This window comes from Cetorhinus maximus, unplaced genomic scaffold (assembly GCF_964194155.1).
Source record: "Cetorhinus maximus unplaced genomic scaffold, sCetMax3.hap1.1 HAP1_SCAFFOLD_558, whole genome shotgun sequence".
Lineage (NCBI taxonomy): Eukaryota > Metazoa > Chordata > Chondrichthyes > Lamniformes > Cetorhinidae > Cetorhinus > Cetorhinus maximus.
In genome coordinates, this window is record NW_027596500.1 from 213,839 (window position 1) to 239,195 (window position 25,357).

Below are 25,357 nucleotides of genomic sequence, written 5' to 3' on the forward strand. Positions count from 1 at the left end.
GGACAGGTACAGCACGGGGTTACATACAGAGTAAAGCTCCCTCTACACTGACCCCATCAAAAACTCCCAGGACAGGTACAGCATAGGGTTAGATATAGAGTAAAGCTCCCTCTACACTGACCCCATCAAACACTCCCAGGACAGGTACAGCATAGGCTTAGATATAGACTAAAGCTCCCTCTACACTGTCCCCATCAAACGCTCCCAGGGCAGGTACAGCACGGGGTTAGATACAGAGTAAAGCTCCCTCTACACTGTCACAATCAAACACTCCCAGGACAGGGACAGAACGGAATTAGATACAGAGTAAAGATGCCTCTACACCGTCCCCATCAAACACAGCCAGGACAGGTACAGCACGGGGTTAGATACAGAGTAAAGCTCCCTCTACACCGTCCCCATCAAACACTCCCAGGGCAGGTACAACACGGGGTTAGATATAGAGTAAATCTCCCTCTACACCGTCCCCATCAAACACTTCCAGGACTGGGACAGCACTGGGTTAGATATAGAGTAAAGCTCCCGCTACACCGTCCCCATCAAACACTCCCAGGACAGGTACAGCACGGGGTTAGATACAGAGTAAAGATCCCTCTACACTGACCCCATTAAACACTCCCAGGACAGGTACAGCATGGGGTTAGATACAGAGTAAAGCTCCCTCTACCCTGTCCCAGTGAAACACAACCAGGACAGGTACAGCATGGGGTTAGATACAGAGTAAAGCTCCCCCTACACCCTCCCCATCAAACACTCCCAGGACAGGTACAGCACGGGGTTACATACTGAGTAAATCTCCCACTACACCGTTCCCATCAAACACTCCCAGGACAGGGAAAGCACGGGGTCCAATACAGAGTAAATCTCCCTCTACACCGTCCCCATCAAACACTCCCAGGACAGGGAAAGCACGGGGTCAAATACAGGGTAAAGCTCCCTCTACACTATCCCCAGTTAAATACTCCCAGGACAGGTAAAGCACGGTGTTAGATACAGAGTAAAGCTCCCTCTACACCGTCCCCATCAAACACTCCTCAGGACAGGTACAGCACGGGCTTAGATACAGAGTAAAGCTTCCTCTACACCGTCCACATCAAACACTCCCAGGGCAGGTACAGCACGGGCTTAGATACAGAGTAAAACTCACTCTACACTGTCCCCATCAAACATTCCCAAGATAGGGACAGCACGGGGTCAAATACAGAGTAAAGCTCCCTCTGCAACATCCCCATCACACGCTCCCAAGGCAGGTACAGCACAGGGTTAGATACAGAGTAAAGCTCCCTCTACACTGTCCCCATCAAACACTCCCAGGACAGGTACAGCACGGGGTTAGATACAGAGTAAAGCTCCCTCTACACCGACCCCGTCAAACACTCCCAGCACAGGTACAGCACAGGGTTAGATACAGAGTAAAGCTCCCTGTACACTGACCCAGTTAAACACTCCCAGGAAAGGTACAGCACGGGGTTAGATACAGAATAAAGCTCCCACTACACTGTCCAAAGCTAAATACTCCCAGGACAGGTACAGCACGGGGATAGATACAGAGTAAAGCTCCCTCTACACCGTCCCCATCAAACACTCCTCAGGACAGGTACAGCACAGGCTTAGATACAGAGTAAAGCTTCCTCTACACCGTCCACATCAAACACTCCCAGGGCAGGTACAGCACGGGCTTAGATACAGAGTAAAGCTCACTCTACACTGTCCCCATCAAACATTCCCAAAATAGGGACAGCACGGGGTCAAATACAGAGTAAAGCTCCCTCTACACCGTCCCCATCAAACACTCCCAGGACAGGTACAGCACGGGGTTAGATACAGAGTAAAGCTCCCTCTACACTGTCCCCATCAAACACTCCCAGGACAGGTACAGCACGGGGTTAGATACAGAGTAAAGCTCCCTCTACACTGTCCCCATCAAACACTCCCAGGACAGGTACAGCACGGGGTTAGATACAGAGTAAATCTCCCGTGACATCGTTCCCATCAAACACTCCCAGGACAGCGAAAGCACGGGGTCAAATACAGAGTAAAGATCCCTCTACACCGTCCTTATCAAACACTCCCAGGACAGGTACAGCACGGGATTAGATACAGAGTAAAGCTCCCTCGACACCGTCCCCATCAAACAATCCCAGGACAGGTATAGCACGGGGTTAGATACAGAGTAAAGCTCCCTGTATACAGACCCCAGTTAAACACTCCCAGGACAGGTACAGCACGGGGTTAGATACAGAGTAAAGCTCCCTCTACACTGTCCAAAGTTAAATACTCCCAGGACAGGTACAGCACGGGGTTAGATACAGAGTAAAGCTCCCTCTACACTGTCCCCATCAAACACTCCCAGGACAGGTACAGCACGGGGTTAGATACAGAGAAAAGCTCCCTCTAAACCGTCTCCATCAAACTATACCAGGACAGGTACAGCACGGGGTTAGATACAGAGTAAAGCTCCCCCTACACCGTCCCCATCAAACACTCCCAGGACAGGTACAGCACGGGGTTAGATACTGAGTAAATCTCCCTCTACACCGTTCCCTTCAAACACTCCCAGGACAGGGAAAGCACGTGGTCAAATACAGAGTAAAGCTCCCTCTACACTGTCCCGATCAAGCACTCCCAGTACAGGGACAGCACGGGGTAAGACACAGACCAAACTCCCTCTACCGTGTCCCAGTTAAACACTCCCAGGTCAGGTACAGCACGGGGTTAAATACAGAGTAAAGCTCCCTTTACACCGTCCCCATCAAACACTCCCAGCACAGGTACAGCACGGGGATAGATACAGAGTAAAGCTCCTTCTACACCGTCTCTATCAAACACTCCCAGGACAGGGAAAGCACGGGGTCAAATATAGTGTAAAGCTCCCTCTACACTGGCCCGATCAAGCACTTCCAGGTCAGGTACAGCACAGGGTTAGATACAGAGTAAAGCTCCCTCGACACCGTCCCTATCAAACGCTCCCAGGACAGGTACAGCACGGGGTTAGATACAGAGTAAAGCTCCCGCTACACCGACCCCGTCAAACAGTCCCAGCACAGGTACAGCACGGGGTTAAATACAGAGTAAAGCTCCCTCTATACCGGCCCCATCAAACACTCCCAGGACAGGTACAGCACAGGGTTAGATACAGAATAATGCTCCCTCTACACTGCCCAAAGTTAAATACTCCCAGGACAGGTACAGCACAGGGTTAGATACAGAGTAAAGCTCCCTCTACACCAACCCCGTCAAACACTCCCAGGACAGGTACAGCACGGGGTTAGATACAGAGTAAAGCTCCCTCTACACCGTCCGTATCAAACACTCCCAGGACAGGTACAGCACGGGGTTAGATACTGAGTAAATCTCCCTCTACACCGTTCCCACCAAACACTCCCAGGACAGGGACAGCATGGGGTCAAAAACAGAGTAAAGCTCCCTCTACACCGTACGCATTAAACACTCCCAGGGCAGGTAAAGCACGGGGTTAGATACAGAGTAAAGCTCCCTCTACACCGTCCCCATCAAACACTTGCAGGACAGGTACAGCACCGGACTAGATACAGAGTAAAGCTCCCTCTACACCGTCCCTATCAAACAGTCCCAGGACAGATACAGCACAGGGTTAGATACAGAGTGAAGCACCTTCTCCAACTTTCCCATCAAACACTCCCAGGACAGGTACAGCACGGGGTTAGATACTGTGCAAATCTCCCTATACACCGTTCCCATCAAACACTCCCAGGACAGGGAAAGCACGGGGTCAAACACAGAGTAAAGCTCCCTCTACACCGTCCCCATCAAACACTCCCAGGACAGGGAAAGCACGGGGTCAAATACAGAGTAAAGCTCCCTCTACACCGTCCCCATCAAACACTCCCAGGACAGGGAAAGCACGGGGTCAAATACAGAGTAAAGCTCCCTCTACACCGGTCCCGTCAAACACTCCCAGGACAGATACAGCACGGGATTAGATACAGGGTAAAGTTCCCTCTACGCTGTCCCCATCAAACACTCCCAGGGTAGGTACAGCATGGGGTTAGATAGAGAGTAAAGCTCCCTCTACACTGTCCCCGTCAAACACTCCCAGGATAGGTACAGCACGTGGTTAGATACAGAGTAAAGCTCCCTTTACACTGTCCCCGTGAAACACTCCCAGGACAGGTACAGCACGGGGATGGATACAGAGTAAAGCTCCCGCTACACCGACCCCATCAAACACTCCCAGGACAGGGAAAGCACGGGGTCAAATACAGAGTAAAGCTCCCTCTACACCGTCCCTATCAAACACTCCCAGGACAGGTACAGCACGGGGTTAGATACTGAATAAATCTCCCTGTACACTGTGCGCATCAAACACTCCCAGGACAGGGACAGCACGGGGTCAAAAACAGAGTAAAGCTCCCCCTACACCGTCCCCATCAAGCACTCCCAGGACAGGTACAGCACGGGGTTACATACAGAGTAAAGATCCCTCTACACTGACCCCGTGAAAAACTCCCAGGACAGGTACAGCATAGGGTTAGATATAGAGTAAAGCTCCCTCTACACGGTCCCCATCAAACACTCCCAGGACAGGTATAGCATAGGGTTAGATATAGAGTAAGCACCCTCTACACTGTCCCCACCAAACCCTCGCAGGGCAGGTACAGCACGGGGTTAGATAAAGAGTAAAGCCCTCTCTACACTGACCCACCAAACACTCCCAGGACAGGGACAGAACGGGATTAGATACAGAGTAAAGATGCCGCTACACCGTCCCCAACAAACCCTCCCAGGAGGTACAGCACGGGATTAGATACAGAATAAAGGTCCCTCTACACCGTCCCCATCAAGCACTCCCAGGACAGGTACAGCAAGGGGTTACATACAGAGTAAAGCTCCCTCTACACCGTCCCCATCAAACACTCCCAGGACAGGTACAGCACGGGGTTAGATACAGAGTTAAGCTCCATCAACACTGTCCCTATCAAACACTCCCTGGACAGGAGCAGAATGGGGATAGATACAGTGTAAAGCTCCCTCTGCACTATACCCATCAATCTCTCGCAGGACAGGTACAGCACGGGGTTAGATACAGAATAAAGCTCCCTCTACACCGTCCCCATCAAACACTCACAGGACAGGTACAGCAAGGGGTTAGATACAGAGTAAAGATCCCTCTACACTGACTCCATCAAAAACTCCCAGGACAGGTACAGCATAGGGTTAGACATAGAGTAAAGCTCCCTCTACACTGTCCCCACCACACGCTCCCAGGGCAGGTACAGCATACGGTTAGATAGAGTGTAAAGTTCGTTCTACAGTATCCCCATCAAACGCTCCCAGGGCATGTACAGCACGGGGTTAGATACAGAGTAAAGCTCCCTCTACACTGTCCCCATCAAACACTCCAGGGCAGGGACAGAACGGAATTAGATACAGAGTAAAGATGCCTCTACACCGTCCCCATCAAACACAGCCAGGACAGGTACAGCACAGGGTTAGATACAGAGTAAAGCTCCCTCTACACCGTCCACATCAAACACTCCCAGGGCAGGTACAGCACGGGGTTAGATACAGAGTAAAGATGCCTCTAAACCGTCCCCATCAAACCCTCCCAGGAGGTACAGCACGGGATTAGATACAGAGTAAAGCTCCCTCTACACCGTCCCCATCAAACACTCCCAGGACAGGTACAGCACGGGGTTAGATACAGAGTTAAGCTCCACCAACACTGTCCCTATCAAACACTCCCTGGACAGGTGCAGAATGGGGATAGATACAGTGTAAAGCTCCCTCTGCACTATACCCATCAATCTCTCGCAGGACAGGTACAGCACGGGGTTAGATACAGAATAAAGCTCCCTCTACACCGTCCCCATCAAGCACTCCCAGGACAGGTACAGCACGGGGTTACATACAGAGTAAAGATCCCTCTACACTGACCCCATGAAAAACTCCCAGGACAGGTACAGCATAGGGTTAGATATAGAGTAAAGCTCCCTCTACACGGTCCCCATCAAACACTCCCAGGACAGGTATAGCATAGGGTTAGATATAGAGTAAGCACCCTCTACACTGTCCCCACCAAACCCTCGCAGGGCAGGTACAGCACGGGGTTAGATAAAGAGTAAAGCCCTCTCTACACTGACCCACCAAACACTCCCAGGACAGGGACAGAACGGGATTAGATACAGAGTAAAGAAGCCGCTACACCGTCCCCAACAAACCCTCCCAGGAGGTACAGCACGGGATTAGATACAGAATAAAGCTCCCTCTACACCGTCCCCATCAAGCACTCCCAGGACAGGTACAGCACGGGGTTACATACAGAGTAAAGCTCCCTCTACACTGACCCCATCAAAAACTCCCAGGACAGGTACAGCATAGGGTTAGATATAGAGTAAAGCTCCCTCTACACTGACCCCATCAAACACTCCCAGGACAGGTACAGCATAGGCTTAGATATAGACTAAAGCTCCCTCTACACTGTCCCCATCAAACGCTCCCAGGGCAGGTACAGCACGGGGTTAGATACAGAGTAAAGCTCCCTCTACACTGTCACAATCAAACACTCCCAGGACAGGGACAGAACGGAATTAGATACAGAGTAAAGATGCCTCTACACCGTCCCCATCAAACACAGCCAGGACAGGTACAGCACGGGGTTAGATACAGAGTAAAGCTCCCTCTACACCGTCCCCATCAAACACTCCCAGGGCAGGTACAACACGGGGTTAGATATAGAGTAAATCTCCCTCTACACCGTCCCCATCAAACACTTCCAGGACTGGGACAGCACTGGGTTAGATATAGAGTAAAGCTCCCGCTACACCGTCCCCATCAAACACTCCCAGGACAGGTACAGCACGGGGTTAGATACAGAGTAAAGATCCCTCTACACTGACCCCATTAAACACTCCCAGGACAGGTACAGCATGGGGTTAGATACAGAGTAAAGCTCCCTCTACCCTGTCCCAGTGAAACACAACCAGGACAGGTACAGCATGGGGTTAGATACAGAGTAAAGCTCCCCCTACACCCTCCCCATCAAACACTCCCAGGACAGGTACAGCACGGGGTTACATACTGAGTAAATCTCCCACTACACCGTTCCCATCAAACACTCCCAGGACAGGGAAAGCACGGGGTCCAATACAGAGTAAATCTCCCTCTACACCGTCCCCATCAAACACTCCCAGGACAGGGAAAGCACGGGGTCAAATACAGGGTAAAGCTCCCTCTACACTATCCCCAGTTAAATACTCCCAGGACAGGTAAAGCACGGTGTTAGATACAGAGTAAAGCTCCCTCTACACCGTCCCCATCAAACACTCCTCAGGACAGGTACAGCACGGGCTTAGATACAGAGTAAAGCTTCCTCTACACCGTCCACATCAAACACTCCCAGGGCAGGTACAGCACGGGCTTAGATACAGAGTAAAACTCACTCTACACTGTCCCCATCAAACATTCCCAAGATAGGGACAGCACGGGGTCAAATACAGAGTAAAGCTCCCTCTGCAACATCCCCATCACACGCTCCCAAGGCAGGTACAGCACAGGGTTAGATACAGAGTAAAGCTCCCTCTACACTGTCCCCATCAAACACTCCCAGGACAGGTACAGCACGGGGTTAGATACAGAGTAAAGCTCCCTCTACACCGACCCCGTCAAACACTCCCAGCACAGGTACAGCACAGGGTTAGATACAGAGTAAAGCTCCCTGTACACTGACCCAGTTAAACACTCCCAGGACAGGTACAGCACGGGGTTAGATACAGAGTAAAGATCCCTCTACACTGACCCCATTAAACACTCCCAGGACAGGTACAGCATGGGGTTAGATACAGAGTAAAGCTCCCTCTACCCTGTCCCAGTGAAACACAACCAGGACAGGTACAGCATGGGGTTAGATACAGAATAAAGCTCCCTCTACACCGTCCTCATCAAACACTCCAAGGACAGGGACAGCACGGGGTCAAATACAGAGTAAAGCTCCCTCTACAACGTCCGATCAAACACGCCCAGGACAGGTACAGCACGGGGTTAGATAGAGTAAAGCTCCCTCTACCCTGTCCCAGTTAAACACTCCCAGGTCAGGTACAGCATGGGGTTAAATACAGAGTAAAGTTCCCTCTACACCGTCCCTATGAAACGCTGACAGGACAGGTTCAGCACGGGGTTAGATGCAGAGTAAAGCTCACTGTACACCATCCCCATCAAATACTCCCAGGACAGGTACAGCACGGGGTTAGATACAGAGTAAATCTCCTTGTACACCGTCCCCATCAAACACTGCAAGGACGGGTACAGCACGGGGTTAGATACAGAGTAAAGCTCCCTCTACACAGACGCCAACAAATACTGCCAGGGCAGGAACAGCACGGGGTTAGATACAGAGTAAAGCTGCCCCTCCACCGACCTCATCAAACACTGCCAGGGCAGGTACAGCACGGGGTTAGATACAGAGTAAAGCTCCCTCTACACCTTCCCCGTCAAACACTCGAAGGACAGGTACAGCACGGGGTTAGATACAGAGTTAAACTCTCTCTACACTGTCCCAATCAAACTCTCCCAGGACAGGTACAGCACGGGGTTGGATGCAGAGCAAAGCTTCCTCTACACTGTCCCTATAAAACACTCCCAGGACAGGTACAGCATGGGGTTAGATGCAGAGTAAAGCTCCCTCTACACTGTCCCCATCAAATGATCCGAGGGAAGGCACAGCACGGGGTTAGATACAGAGTAAAGCTGCCTCTACACTGCCCCTATCAAACACTCCCAGGACAGGTACAGCATGGGGTTAGATACAGAGTAAAGCTCCCTCTACACCGTCCACATCAAACACTCCCAGGACAGGTACAGCACGGGGTTAGATACAGAGTAAAGCACCCTCTACACTGTCCCTATCAAACACTCCCAGGACAGGTGCAGAATGGGGATAGATACAGAGTAAAGCTCCCTCTACACTGTCCCAGATAAACACTTCCAGGACAGATACAGCACAGGATTAGATACAGTGTAAAGCTCCCTCTACACAGCCCCCTTCAAACACTCTCGGGACAGGTACAGCACGGGGTAAGATACAGAGTAAAGCTCCCTTTACATTGTCCCCGTCAAACACTCCAAGGACAGGTAAAGCACGGGATTAGATACAGAGTAAATCTCCTGTTACACCGTCCCCGTCAAACACTCTCGGGACAGGTACAGCACGGGATTAGATACAGAGTAAAGCTCCCTCTACCCTGTCCCAGTTAAACACTCCCAGGACAGGTACAGCACGGGGTTAGATACAGAGTAAAGCTCCCTCTACACCGTCCCCATCAAACACTCCAAGGACAGGGACAGCACGGGGTCAAATATAGAGTAAAGCTCCCTCTACATCGTCTCCAACAAACAATCTCAGGACAGGTACAGCACGGGGTAAGGTACAGAGTAAAGCTCCCTCCACACTGTCCCCATCAAACACTCCCAGGACAGATACAGAACGGGTTTAGATACAGGGAAAAGTTCTCTCCACACTGTCCGCAACAACCGCTCTCAGGAGAGGTACAGGATGGGGTTAGATACAGAGTAAAGCTCCCTCTACACCGAAGCCAACAAACGCTAAAAGGGAAGGAACAGCACGGGGTTAGATACAGAGTAAAGCTCCCTCTACACCTTCCCCGTCAAACACTCGAAGGACAGGTACAGCACGGGGTTAGATACAGGGTAAACCTCCCTATACACCGTCACCATCAAACAATCCCAGGACAGGTACAGCACAGGGTTAGATACAGAGTAAAGCTCCCTCTACACTGACCCCATCAGACACTCCCAGGACAGGTACAGCACGGGGTTAGATACAGAGTAAAGCTCCCTCTACACTGTGCCAGATAAACACTCGCAGGACAGATACAGCACGGGATTAGATACAGGGTAAAGCTCCCTCTACACTGTACCCATCAAACGCTCCCAGGACAGGTACAGCATGGGAGTAGATACAGAGTAAAGCTCCTTCTACATCGTCCCCATCAAACACTCCCAGGACAGGTACAGCACAGAGTTAAATACAAAGTAAAGCTCCGTCTACACGGTCCCCATCAAACGCTCTCCGGACAGATACAGCGCGGGGTTAGCTACAGGGTAATGCTCCCTCTACACCGTCTCTATCAAACACTCCCAGGGCAGGTATAGCACGGGGTTAAATACAGAGTAAAGCTCCCTCTACACCATCCCTATCAAACACTCTAAGGAGAGGTACAGCACGGGGTTAGATACAGGGTAACGCTCCCTCTACACCGTGCACATCAAACACTCCCAGGGCATGTACAGCAAGGAGTTTGATACGGAGTAAAGCTCCCTCTACACCGTCCCAATCAAACACTCCCAGGACACGGACAGCACGGGGTTAGATACAGAGTAAAGATCCCTCTATACCATCCCCATCAAACACTCCCAGGACAGGTACAGCATAGGGTTAGATATAGAGTAAAGCTCCCTCTACACGGTCCCCATCAAACAATCCCAGGACAGGTATAGCATTGGGTTAGATATAGAGTAAGCACCCTCTACACTGTCCCCACCAAACCCTCGCAGGGCAGGTACAGCACGGGGTTAGATAAAGAGTAAAGCCCTCTCTACACTGACCCACCAAACACTCCCAGGACAGGGACAGAACGGGATTAGATACAGAGTAAAGATGCCTCTACACTGTCCCAGATAAACACTTCCAGGACAGATACAGCACAGGATTAGATACAGTGTAAAGCTCCCTCTGCACTATACCCATCAATCTCTCGCAGGACAGGTACAGCACGGGGTTAGATACAGAATAAAGCTCCATCTACAGCGTCCCCATCAAACACTCCCAGGACAGGTACAGCACGGGGTTACATACAGAGTAAAGCTCCCTCTACACTGACCCCATCAAACTCTCCTAGGACAGGTACAGCACGGGGTTGGATGCAGAGCAAAGCTTCCTCTACACTGTCCCTATAAAACACTCCCAGGACAGGTACAGCACGGGGTTAGATGCAGAGTAAAACTCCCTCTACACTGTCCCCATCAAATGATCCGAGGGCATGTACAGCACGGGGTTAGATACAGAGTAAAGCTGCCTCTACACTGTCCCTATCAAACACTCCCAGGACAGGTACAGCACGGGGTTAGATACAGATTAAATCTCCCTCTACACCGTCCCCATCAAACCCTGCCAGGACAGGTACAGCACGGGGTTAGATACAGAGTAAAGCACCCTCTACACTGTCCCTATCAAACACTCCCAGGACAGGTGCAGAATGGGGATAGATACAGAGTAAAGCTCCCTCTACACTGTCCCAGATAAACACTTCCAGGACAGATACAGCACAGGATTAGATACAGTGTAAAGCTCCCTCTACACAGCCCCCTTCAAACACTCTCAGGACAGGTACATCACGGGGTTAGATACAGAGTAAAGCTCCCTTTACATTGTTCCCGTCAAACACTCCCAATGCAGGTACAGCACGGGGTTAGATACAGAATAAAGCTTCCTCTACACTGTCCCCATCAAACACTCCCAGGACAGGTACAGCATGGGGTTAGATACAGAGTAAAGCTCCCTCTACACCGTCCCGATCAAACACTCCCAGGACAGGTACAGCACGGGGTTAGATACAGAGTAAAGCTCCCTCTACACCGTCCCCATCAAACACTCCCAGGACAGGTACAGCACGGGCTTAGATACAGGGTAAAGCTCCCTCTACACCGTCCCCATCAAACACTCCAAGGACAGGTACAGCACAGGGTTAGATACAGAGTTAAACTCCCTCTACACTGTCATAATCAAACTCTCCCAGGACAGGTACAGCACAGGGTTGGATGCAGAGCAAAGCTCCCTCCACACTGTCCCCATCAAACGCTCCGAGGGCAGGTACAGCACGGGTTTAGATACAGAGAAAAGCTGCATCTACACTGTCCCTATGAAACACTCCCAGGACAGGTAGAGAATGGGGTTAGATACAGAGTAAATCTCCCTCTACACCCTCCCCATCAAACCCTCCCCGGACAGGTACAGCACGGGATTAGATACAGGGTAAAGCTCCCTCTACACTGACCCCATCAAAAACTCCCAGGACAGGTACAGGATAGGGTTAGATATAGAGTAAAGCTCCCACTACACTGACCACATCAAACACTCCCAGGACAGGTACAGCATAGGGTTAGATATAGAGTAACGCTCCCTCTACACTGTCCCCACCAAACGCTCCCAGGGCAGGTACAGCATACGGTTAGATAGAGTGTAAAGTTCGTTCTACAGTATCACCATCAAACGCTCGCAGGGCATGTACAGCACGGGGTTAGATACAGAGTAAAGCTCCCTCTACACTGTCCCCATCAAACACTTCCAGGACTGGGACAGCACGGGGTTAGATACAGAGTAAAGCTCCCTCTACACCGTCCCCATCAAACACTCCCAGGACAGGTACAGCACGGGGTTAGATACAGAGTAAAGATCCCTCTACACTGACCCCATTAAACACTCCCAGGACAGGCACTGCATGGGGTTAGATACAGAGTAAAGCTCCCTCTACCCTGTCCCAGTGAAACACAACCAGGACAGGTACAGCACGAGGCTAGATACAGAGTAAAGCTCCCTCTACACCGTCCCCATCAAACACTCCCAGGACTGGGACAGCACGGGGATAGATACAGAGTAAAGCTCACACCTCACTGTCCCCATCAAACACTCCCTGGACAGGTACAGCATGGGGTTAGATACAGAATAAAGCTCCCTCTACCCTGTCCCAGTTAAACACTCCCAGGACAGGTACAGCACGGGGTTAGATACAGAGTAAAGCTCCCTCTACACTGTCCCCATCAAACACTCCAAGGACAGGGACAGCACGGGGTCAAATACAGAGTAAAGGTCCCTCTACACAGTCCCCATCAAACACTCCCAGGACTGGGACAGCACGGGGATAGATACAGAGTAAAGCTCCCACCTCACTGTCCCCATCAAACACTCCAAGGAAAGGTACAGCATGGGGTTAGATACAGAATAAAGCTCCCTCTACCCTGTCCCAGTTAAACACTCCCAGGACAGGTACAGCACGGGGTTAGATACAGAGTAAAGCTCCCTCTACACCGTCCCCATCAAACAATCCAAGGACAGGGACAGCACGGGGTCAAATACAGAGTAAAGCACCCTCTACACTGTCCCCAGAAAAAACTCCCAGGGCAGGTACAGCAAGGGGTCAAATACAGAGTAAAGCTCCCTCTACACCGTCCGATCAAACACGGCCAGGACAGGGACAGCACGGGGTTAAATACAGAGTAACGCTCGCTCTACACCGTCCCCATCAAGCACTCCCAGGACAGATACAGCAGGGGGTTAGATACAGAGTAAAGCTCCCTCTACCCTGTCCCAGTTAAACACTCCCAGTTCAGGTACAGTATGGGGTTAAATACAGAGTAAAGCTCCCTCTACACCGTCCCTCTCAAACGCTCACAGGACAGGTTCAGCACGGGGTTAGATGCAGAGTAAAGGTCACTGTACACCATCCCCATCAAATACTCCCAGGACAGGTACAGCACGGGGTTAGATACAGAGTAAATCTCCTTGTACACCGTCCCCATCAAACACTGCCAGGACAGGTACAGCATGGGGTTAGATACAGAGTAAAGCTCGCTCTACACCGACGCCAACAAACGCTGCCAGGGCAGGAACAGCACGGGGTTAGATACAGAGTAAAGCTCCCTCTACACCGTCACCATCAAACAATCACAGGACAGGTGCAGCACAGGGTTAGATACAGAGTAAAGCTCCCTCTACACTGTCCCAATCAAACTCTCCCAGGACAGGTACAGCACGGGGTTGGATGCAGAGCAAAGCTTCCTCTACACTGTCTCTATAAAACACTCCCAGGACAGGAACAGCATTGGGTTAGATGCAGAGTAAAGCTCCCTCTACACTGTCCCCATCAAATGATCCGAGGGCAGGAACAGCACGGGGTTAGATACAGAATAAAGCTTCCTCTACACTGTCCCCATCAAACACTCCCAGGACAGGTACAGCACGGGGTTAGATACAGAGTAAAGCTACATCTACACTGTCCCTATCAAACACTCCCAGGACAGGTGCAGCATGGGGTTAACTGCAGAGTAAAGCTCCCTCTGCACCGTCCCCATCAGACACTCCCAGGACAGGTACAGCACGGGGTTAGATACAGAGCAAAGCTCCCTCTACACAGTCCCCGTCAAAGACGCCCAGGGCCGGTGCAGCACGGGCTTAGATACAGGGTAAAGCTCCCACTACACCGTCCCCATCAAACACTCCCAGGACAGATACAGCACGGGGTTAGATACAGAGATAAACTCCCTCTACACTGTCCCAATCAAACACTCCCAGGACAGGTACAGCAGGGGGTTAGATACAGAGTAAAGCTCCCTCTACACTGTCCCCATCAAACACTCCCAGGACAGGTACAGCACGGGGTTAGATACAGAGTAAAGCTCCCTCTACACTGTCCCCATCAAAAACTCCCAGGACAGGTACAGCATGGGGTTAGATGAAGAGCAAAGCTCCCTCTACACTGTCCCCATCAAACGCTCCGAGGGCAGGTACAGCACGGGTTTAGATACAGAGCAAAGCTGCCTCTACACTGTCCCTATCAAACACTCCCAGGACAGGTACATTATGGGGTTAGATGAAGAGCAAAGCTCCCTCTACACTGTCACCATCAAACGCTCCGAGGGCAGGTACAGCACGGGTTTAGATACAGAGTAAAGCTGCCTCTACACTGTCCCTATCAAACACTCCCAGGACAGGTAGAGAATGGGGTTAGATAAAGAGTAAATCTCCCTCTACACTATCCCTATCAAACACTCCCAGGACAGGTACAGCATGGGGTTAGGTGCAGAGTAAAGCTCCCTCCACATCGTCCCCATCTAACACTCCCAGGACAGGTACTGCACAGGGTTAGATACAGAGTAAAGCTCCTTCTATACTGTTCCCATCATGCACTCCCAGGACACGTACAGCACGGGTTAGATACAGAGTAAAGCTCCCTCTACACCGTCACCATTAAACCCTCCCAGGGCAGGTACAGCACGAGGTTAGATACAGAGTAAATCTCCTTGTACACTGACCGCATCAAACACTCCCAGGGTAGGTACAGCACGGGGTTAGATACAGAATAAATCTCCTTGTACGCTGACCGCATCAAACACTCCCAGGGTAGGTACAGCACGGGGTTAGATACAGAGTAAACCTTGCTCTACACTGTCCCAGATTAACAGTCCCAGGACAGGTACAGCACGGGGTTAGATACAGCGTAAAGCTCCCTCTACCCTGTCCCAGTTAAACACTCCCAGGACACGTACAGCACGGGGTTAGATACAGAGTAAAGCTCCCTCTACACTGTCCCCATCAACCGCTCCCAGGGCTGGTACTGCATGGGGTTAGATACAGAGTAAATCTCCTTGTACACTGACCGCATCAAACACTCCCAGGGTAGGTACAGCACGGGGTTAGATACAGAGTAAACCTTGCTCTACACTGTCCCAGATTAACACTCCCAGGACAGGTACAGCACGGGGTTAGATACAGAGTAAAGCTCCCTCTACCCTGTCCCAGATTGACACTCCCAGGACAGGTACAGCACGGGGTTAGATACAGAGTAAAGCTCCCTCTACACTATCCCCATCAACCGCTCCCAGGGCTGGTACTGCATGGGGTTAGATGCCGAGTAAAACTCCATCTACACCGTCCCCATCAAACAATCCCAGGACAGGTACAGCACCGGGTTAGGTGCAGAGTAAAGCTCCCTCTAAACCGACCCCAACAAACGCTGCCAGGGCAGGTACAGCACGGGGTTAGATACAGAGTAAAGCTCCTTCAACACCTTCCCTGTCAAACTCTCCAAGGACAGGTACAGCACGTGGTTGGACACAGAGCAAAACTCCCTTTACAACGTCACCATCAAACGATCCCAGGACAGGTACAGCACAGGGTTAGATACAGAGTAAAGCTCCCTCCTCACTGTCCCCATCAAACACTCCCAGGACAGATACAGCACGGGCTTAGATACAGGGTAAAGCTCCCTCTACACCGTCCCCATCTAACACTCCCAGGACAGGTACAGCACGGGGTTAGATACAGAGTAAAGCTCCTTCTACACCTTCCCCGTCAAACGCACTCAGGGCAGGTACAGCACGGTGTTAGATACAGAGTAAAGATTCCTCTACACCGTCCCCATCAAATACTCCCAGCACAGGTCCAGCACGGGGTTAGATACAGAGTAAAGCTCCCTCTACACCGTCCCCATCAAACCCTCGCAGGACTGGTACAGCACGAGGTTAGATACAGAATAAAGCTCCCTCTACACTGTCCCCATCAAACGCTCCCAGGGCAGGTACAGCATGGGGTGAGATACAGAGTAAAGCTCCCTCTACACCGTCCCTATCAAACGCTCACAAGACAGGTACAGCACGGTGTTGATGCAGAGTAAAGCTCACTCTACACCGTCCCCATCAAACGCTCCCCGGACAGGAACAGCACGGGGTTAGATACAGAGTAAAGCTCCCTCTACACTGTCACCAACAAACACTCCCAGGACAGGTACAGCACAGGGTTAGATACAGAGTAAAGCTCTCTCTACACTGTCCGCATAAAACGCTCCGAGGGCAGGTACAGCATGGGGTTAGATACAGAGTAAAGCTCCCTCTACAGTGTCCCCTTGAAACACTCCCAGGGCAGGCAACGCATGGGTTAGATGCAGAGCAAAGTTCCCTCTGCACCGTCCCCATCAAACACTGCCAGGACAGGTACAGCACGGGTTTAGATACAGAGTAAATCTCCCTCTAAACCGTCCCCATCAAACGCTGCGAGGGCAGGTACAGCACGGGGTTAGATACAGAGTAAATCTCCCTCTACACTGTCCCCATCAAACCCTCCCAGGACAGGTACAGCACGGGATTAGATACAGGGTAAAGCTCCATCTACACTGTCCCTATCAATCACTCCCAGGAGAGGTACAGCATGGGGTTAGATACAGAATAAAGCTCCCTCTACACCGCCCCCTTCAAACACTCTCGGGACAGGTACAGCACAGGGTTAGATACAGAGTAAAGCTCCCTTTCCATTGTCCCCATCAAACACTCCCAGGAAAGCTACAACACGGGGTTAGATACAGAGTAAAGCTCCCTCTACACTGTCCGCATCAAACGCTCCCAGGGCAGGTACAGCACGGGGTTAGATACAGAGTAAAGCTCCCTCTACAGTGTCCCCTTGAAACACTCCCAGGGCAGGTACCGCATGGGGTTAGATGCAGAGTAAAGCTCCCTCTGCACCGTCCCCATCAAACACTCCCAAGACAGGTACAGCACGGGGTTAGATACAGGGTAAAGCTCCCTCTACACCGTCCCCATCAAACACTCCCAGGACAGGTACAGCACGGGGTTAGATACAGAATAAATCTTCCTCTACACCGTCCCCATCAAACGCTCCGATGGCAGGTACAGCACGGGGTTAGATACAGAGTAAATCTTCCTCTACACCGTCCCCATCAAATCCTCCCAGGACAGGTATAGCACGGGGTTAGATACAGAGTTAAACTCCCTCTACCCTGTCCCAATCAAACACTTCCAGGACAGGTACAGCAGGGGGTTAGATACAGAGTAAAGCTCCCTCTACACTGTCCCCATCAAACACTCCCAGGACAGGTGCAGCACGAGGTTAGATGCAGAGTAAAGCTCACTCTACACTGTCCCAGTTAAACACTTCGAGGACATGTACAGCACGGGGTTAGATAGAGAGTAAAGCTCCCTCTACACCGTCCCCATCAAACACTCCCAGGACAGGTACAGCACAGGGTTAGATAGAGAGTAAATCTCCCTCTGCACTGTCCCCATCAAACACTCCCAGGACAGCTACAACACAGGGTTAGATACAGAGTAAAGCTCCCTCTACACTCTCCGCATCAGACGCTCCCAGGACAGGTACAGCACGGGGTTAGACACATAGTAAAGCTCCCTCGACACTGTCCCCATCAAACACTCCCAGGGCAGGTACTGCATGGGATTAGATGCAGAGTAAAGCTCCCTTTACACTGTCCCCGTCAAACACTCTAAGGACAGGTATAGCATGGGGTTAGATACAGAGTAAAGCTCCCTCTACACCGTCCCCATCAAACACTCCCAGGACAGGTACAGCACAGGGTTAGATACAGAGTAAATCCCCCTCTGCACTGTCCCCATCAAACACTTCCAGGACAGCTACAACACGGGGTTAGATACAGAGAAAAGCTCCCTCAACACTGTCCCCATCAGATGCTCCCAGGGCAGGTACAGCACGGTGTTAGATACAGAGTAAAGCTCCCTCTACACTGACACCATCAAACACTCCCAGGACAGCTACAACACGGGGTTAGATGCAGAGAAAAGCTCCCTCAACACTGTACCCATCAAACGCTCCGAGGGCAGGTACGGCATGGGGTTAGATACAGAGTAAAGATCCCTGTACAGTGTCCCCATCAAACGCTCCCAGGACAAGTACAGCACGGGGTTAGATACAGAGTAAAGCTCCCTCTACACCGTCCCCATCAAACACTCCCAGGACAGGGACAGCACAGGTTTAGATACAGAGTAAATCTCCCTCTGCAATGTCGCCATCAAACACTCCCAGGCCAGCTACAACACGGGGTTAGATATAGAGAAAAGCTCCCTCTACACTGTCCCCATCAAACGCACCCAGTGCAGGTACAGCACGGGGTTAGATACAGAGTAAAGCTCCCTCTACACCGTCCCCATCAAACACTCCCAGGACAGGGACAGCACGGGGTTTGATACAGGGTAAACCTCCCTACACACTGTCCCCATCAACCGCTTCCAGGACAGGTACAGCACGGGGTTAGATACAGAGTAAAGCTCCCTCTACACTGTCACCAACAAACACTCGCAGGACAGGCACAGCACAGGGTTAGATACAGAGTAAATTTCCCTCCTCACTGTCCCCATGAAACACTCCTAGGACAGGTACAGCACAGGGTTAGATACAGAGAAAATCTCCCTCTGCACTGTCCCCATCAAACACTCCCAGGACAGCTACAATACGGGGTTAGATACAGAGTAAAGCTCCCTCTACACTCTCCGCATCAGACGCTCCCAGGACAGGTACAGCACGGGGTTAGATACAGAGTAAAGCTCCCTCGACACTGTCCCCATCAAACACTCCCTGGGCAGGTACTGCATGGGGTTAGATGCAGAGTAAAGCTCCCTTTACACTGTCCCCGTCAAACACTCTAAGGACAGGTACAGAAAGGGGTTAGATACAGAGTAAAGCTCCCTCTACCCTGTCCCAGTTAAACAATCCGAGGACAGGTATAGCATGGGGTTAGATACAGAGTAAAGCTCCCTCTACACCGTCCCCATCAAACACTCCCAGGGCAGGGACAGCATGGGGTTAGATACAGAGTAAAGCTCCCTCTACACTGACACCATCAAACACTCCCAGGACAGGTACAGCACAGGGTTAGATACAGACTAAATCTCCCTCTACACTGTCCCCATCAAACACTCCCAGGACAGCTACAACACGGGGTTAGATACAGAGTAAAGATCCCTCTACACTGTACCCATCAAACACTCCCAGGACAGAGACAGCACGGGGTTAGATACAGAAGAAAGATCCATCTACACTGTCCCCATCAAACACTCCCAGGGTAGGTACAGCACAGGGTTAGATACAGAGTAAAGCTCCCTCTACACCGTCCCCATCAAACGCTCTGAGGGCAGGTACAGCACGGGGTTAGATACAGAGTAAAGCTGCCTCTACACTGCCCCTATCAAATACGCCCAGGACAGGCACAGCATGGGGTTAGATACAGAGTAAAGCTCCCTCTACACTGTCCCCATCAAACGCTCTGAGGGCAGGTACAGCACGGGGTTAGATACAGAGTAAAGCTGCCTCTACACTGTCCCGATCAAATACTCCCAGGACAGGTACAGCATGGGGTTAGATACAGAGTAAAGCTCCCTCTACACTGACACCATCAAACACTCCCAGGACAGGTACAGCACAGGTTAAATACAGAGTAAATCTACCTCTGCACTGTCCCCATCAAACACTCCCAGGACAGTTACAACAAGGGGTTAGATACTGAGAAAAGCTGCCTCTACAGTGTCCCCATCAAACGCTCCCAGGGCAGGTACAGCACGGGTTTGGATACAGACTAAAGATCCCTGTACAGTGTCCCCATCAAACGCTCCCAGGGCAGGTACAGCATGGGGTTAGATGCAGAGTAAAGCTCCCTCTACACCGTCCCCATCACACACTCCCAGGACAGGTACAGCACGGGGTTAGATACAGAGTAAAGCTCCTTCTACACTGTCCCCATCAAACACTCCCAGGGTAAGTACAGCACGGGGTTAGATACAGAGTATAGCTCCCTCTACACTGTCCCAGATAAGCATTACCAGGACAGATATAGCACGGGATTAGATACAGGGTAAAGCTCCATCTATACTGTGCCAATCAAACGCTCTCAGTAAAGGTACAGCATGGGATTAGATACAGAGTAAAGCTCCCTCTACCCTGTCCAAGTTAAACACTCCTCGGACAGGTACAACATAGGGTTAGATACAGAGTAAAGCTCTCTCTACACCGTCCCCATCAAACACTCCCAGGACAGGTACAGCACGGGGTTAGATACAGGGTAAAGCTCCCTCTACACCGTCCCCATCAAACACTCCAAGGACAGGTACAGCACAGGGTTAGATACAGAGTTAAACTCCCTCTACACCGTCCCCATCAAACACTCCCAGGACAGGTACAGCACGGGGTTAGATACAGAGTAAAGCTCCCTCTACACCGTCCCCATCAAACACTCCCAGGGCAGGTACAGCACGGAGTTAGATACAGAGTAAAGCTCCCTCTACACCGTCCCCATCAAACACTCCCAGGACAGGGAGAGCACGGGGTTAGATACAGAGTAAAGATCCCTCTACACTGTCCCCATCAAAGAATCCCAGGACAGGTACCACACGGGGTTAGATACGGAGTAAAGCTCCCTCTACCCTGTCCAAGTTAAACACTCCCAGGACAGGTACAGCACGGGGTTAGATACAGAGTAAAGCTCCCTCTACACCGTCCCTATCAAAGAATCCCAGGACAGGTACAGCACGGGGTTAGATACAGAGTAAAGCTCCCTCTACCCTGTCCAAGTTAAACACTCCCAGGGCAGGTACAACATGGGGTTAGATACAGAGTAAAGCTCCCTCTACACTGTCCCCATCAAACCCTCCCAGGGCAGGTGCAGCACGGGCTTAGATACAGGGTAAAGCTCCCTCTACATCGTCCCAATCAAACTCTCTCAGGACAGGTACAGCACGGGGTTAGATGCAGAACAAAGCTCCCTCTGCACAGTCCGTATGAAACACTCCCAAGACAGTTACAACATGGGGTTAGATGCAGAGTAATGCTCCCTCTACACTGTCACCAACAAACACTCGCAGGACAGGTACAGCACAGGGTTAGATACAAAGTAAATCTCCCTCTGCACTTTACCCATCAAACACTCCCAGGACATCTATAAGACGGGATTAGATACAGAGTAAAGCTCCCTCTACAGTGTCCTCATCAAACGCTCCCAGGGCAGGTACAGCATGGGGTTAGATGCAGAATAAAGCTCCCTCTGCACCGTCCCCTTCAAACAATCCCAGGACAGGTTTACACGGGGTTAGATACAGAGTAAAGCTCCCTCCAAACTGTCACAGTTAAACAGTCACAGGACATGTACAGCATGGGGTTAGATACAGAGTAAATCTCCCTCTACACCGTCCCCAAGAAACCCTCCCTGGACAGGTACAGTACGAGGTTATATACAGAGTAAAGATCCATCTGCACTGTCCCCATCAAACACTCCCAGGATAGGTACAGCACGGGGTTAGATACAGAGCAAAGCTCCCTCTACACTGTCCCCATCAAATACTCCCAGGACAGGTACATCACGGGGTTAGATAAAGAGTGAAACTCCCTCTACACTGTCCCAATCAAAATCTCCCAGGACAGGTACAGCACGGGGTTAGATACAGAGTAAAGCTCGTTCTCCACCATCCCCATCAAACACTCCCAGGACAGGTACAACATGGGGTTAGACGCAGAATAAGCCTCCCTCTACGCTGTCCCAGATAAACACTCCAAGGACAGATACAGCACGGGATTAGATACAGGGTAAAGCTCCCTCTACACTGTACCCATTAAAAGCTCCCAGGACAGGTACAGCACAGGTTTAGATACAGAGCAAAGCTCCTTCTACACTGCCCCCATCAAACACTCCTAGGACAGCTTCAGCACGGGGTATGATACAGAGTAAAGCTCCCTTTACACTGTCCCCGTCAAACACTCCTAGGACAGGTACAGCACGGGGTTAGATACAGAGTAAAGCTCACTCTACACCTTCCCCGTCAAACACTCCCAGGACAGGTACAGCACGGGGTCAGATACAGAGTGAAGCTCCCTCTACCCTGTCCCAGTTAAACACTCCCAGGACAGGTACAGCATGGGGTTAAATACAGAGCAAAACTTCCTCAAAACTTCCCCATCAATCGCTCCCAGAACAGGTACAGCACGGGGTTAGATACAGAGTAAAGTTCCTTGTACACTGTCCAGTTAAACACTCCCAGGACACGAACAGCATGGGGTTAGATACAGAGTAAATCTCCCTCTAAACCGTCCCCATCAAACGCTCCCAGGACAGGTACAGCACTGTGTTAGATACAGAGTAAAGATCCAACTACACCGTCGCCATCAAACACTCCCAGGGCAGGTACAGCACTGGGTAAGATACAGAGAAAAGCTCCCTTGACACCGTCCCCATCAAACACACCCAGAACAGGTACAGCAGAGGGTTAGATACAGAGTAAAGATCCCTCTACAATGTCCCAGTTAAACACTCCCAGGACACGAACAACATGGGGTTAGATACAGAGTAAAGCTCCCGCTAAACCGTCCCTATCAAACGCTCCCAGGACAGGTTCAGCATAGAGTTAGATGCAGAGTAAAGCTCCCTCTACACTGTCCCAGTTAAACACTCCCAGGACACGAACAGCATGGGCTTAGATACAGAGTAAACCTCCCTCTAAACCGTCCCTATCAAACGCTCCTAGGACAGGTACAGCACGGTGTTAGATACAGAGCAAAGATCCAACTATACCGTCGCCATCAAACACTCCCAGGGCAGGTACAGCACAGGGTTAGATACAGAGAAAAGCTCCCTTGACACCGTCCCCATCAAACACTCGCAGGACAGGTACAGCAGAGGGTTAGATACAGAGTAATGATCCCTCTACACCGTCACTATCAAACACTCCCAGAACAGGTACAGCATGGGGTTTGATACAGAGTAAAGCTCCCTCTACACTGTCCCCATCAAACACTCCCAGCACAGGTACAGCATGGGGTCAGATACAGAGTAAAGCTCTCTCTACACTGTCCCCATCAACCACGCCCATGACAGGGACAGCACGGGGTTAGAAAGAGAGTAAAGCTCCATCTACACTGTCCCAGTTAAACACTCCCAGGACAGGAACAGCATGGGGTTAGATACAGAGTAAAGCTCGCTCCAAACCGTCCCCATCAAACACTCCCAGGGTACGTAGAGCACGGGGTTAGATAAAGAGTAAAGATCCCTCTCCACTGTCCCTATCAAATACACCCAGGACAGGTACAGCATGGGGTTAGACGCAGAGTAAACCTCCCTCAACGCTGTCCCAGATAAACACTCCAAGGACAGATACAGCACGGGATTAGATACAGGGTAAAGCTCCCTCTACCCTGTACCCATCAAAAGCTCCCAGGACAGGTACAGCACAGGGTTAGATACAGAGCAAAGCTCCCTCTACACTGCCCCCATCAGCACTCCTAGGACAGCTTCAGCACGGGGTATGATACACATTAAAGCTCCCTTTACACTGTCCCCGTCAAACACTCCCAGGACAGGAACAGCATGGGGTTAGGTGCAGAGTAAAGCTCCCTCTACACCGTCCCCATCAAACACTCCCAGGGTATGTAGAGCACGGGGTTAGATACAGAGTAAAGCTCCCTCTCCACTGTCCCTATCAAATACTCCCAGGACAGGTAGAGCATGGGGTTAGACGCAGAGTAAGCCTCCCTCTACGCTGTCCCAGATAAACACTTCAAGGACAGATACAGCACGGGATTAGATACAGGGAAAAGCTCCCTCTACACTGTACCCATCAAACACTCCCAGGGCAGGTACAGCACTGGGTTTCGATACAGAGAAAAGCTCCCTTGACACCGTCCCCATCAAACACACCCAGAACAGGTACAGCAGAGGGTTAGATACAGAGTAAAGATCCCTCTACAATGTCCCAGTTAAACACTCCCAGGACACGAACAACATGGGGTTAGATACAGAGTAAAGCTCCCGCTAAACCGTCCCTATCAAACGCTCCCAGGACAGGTTCAGCATAGAGTTAGATGCAGAGTAAAGCTCCCTCTACACTGTCCCAGTTAAACACTCCCAGGACACGAACAGCATGGGCTTAGATACAGAGTAAACCTCCCTCTAAACCGTCCCTATCAAACGCTCCTAGGACAGGTACAGCACGGTGTTAGATACAGAGCAAAGATCCAACTATACCGTCGCCATCAAACACTCCCAGGGCAGGTACAGCACAGGGTTAGATATAGAGAAAAGCTCCCTTGACACCGTCCCCATCAAACACTCGCAGGACAGGTACAGCAGAGGGTTAGATACAGAGTAATGATCCCTCTACACCGTCACCATCAAACACTCCCAGAACAGGTACAGCATGGGGTTTGATACAGAGTAAAGCTCCCTCTACACTGTCCCCATCAAACACTCCCAGCACAGGTACAGCATGGGGTCAGATACAGAGTAAAGCTCTCTCTACACTGTCCCCATCAACCACGCCCATGACAGGGACAGCACGGGGTTAGAAAGAGAGTAAAGCTCCATCTACACTGTCCCAGTTAAACACTCCCAGGACAGGAACAGCATGGGGTTAGATACAGAGTAAAGCTCGCTCCAAACCGTCCCCATCAAACACTCCCAGGGTACGTAGAGCACGGGGTTAGATAAAGAGTAAAGATCCCTCTCCACTGTCCCTATCAAATACACCCAGGACAGGTACAGCATGGGGTTAGACGCAGAGTAAACCTCCCTCAACGCTGTCCCAGATAAACACTCCAAGGACAGATACAGCACGGGATTAGATACAGGGTAAAGCTCCCTCTACCCTGTACCCATCAAAAGCTCCCAGGACAGGTACAGCACAGGGTTAGATACAGAGCAAAGCTCCCTCTACACTGCCCCCATCAGCACTCCTAGGACAGCTTCAGCACGGGGTATGATACACATTAAAGCTCCCTTTACACTGT

General features: G+C 51.0%; 1 long non-coding RNA gene across 2 annotated transcripts; it reads left to right on the plus strand.

Annotated features, from left to right (window-relative positions):
* Window positions 1–1,560: 1,560 nt before the first annotated feature.
* On the plus strand, window positions 1,561–23,139 carry LOC144674116 (uncharacterized). 2 transcript variants are annotated; one of them, XR_013574473.1, is made up of 3 exons: window positions 1,561–1,597; window positions 7,248–7,317; window positions 23,106–23,139. It is a non-coding gene; the product is annotated as an uncharacterized LOC144674116 (long non-coding RNA). The 2 variants fall into 2 exon arrangements; XR_013574472.1 differs by lacking the exon at window positions 23,106–23,139 and adding an exon at window positions 16,143–16,234.
* The last annotated feature ends 2,218 nt before the right edge of the window (window positions 23,140–25,357 follow it).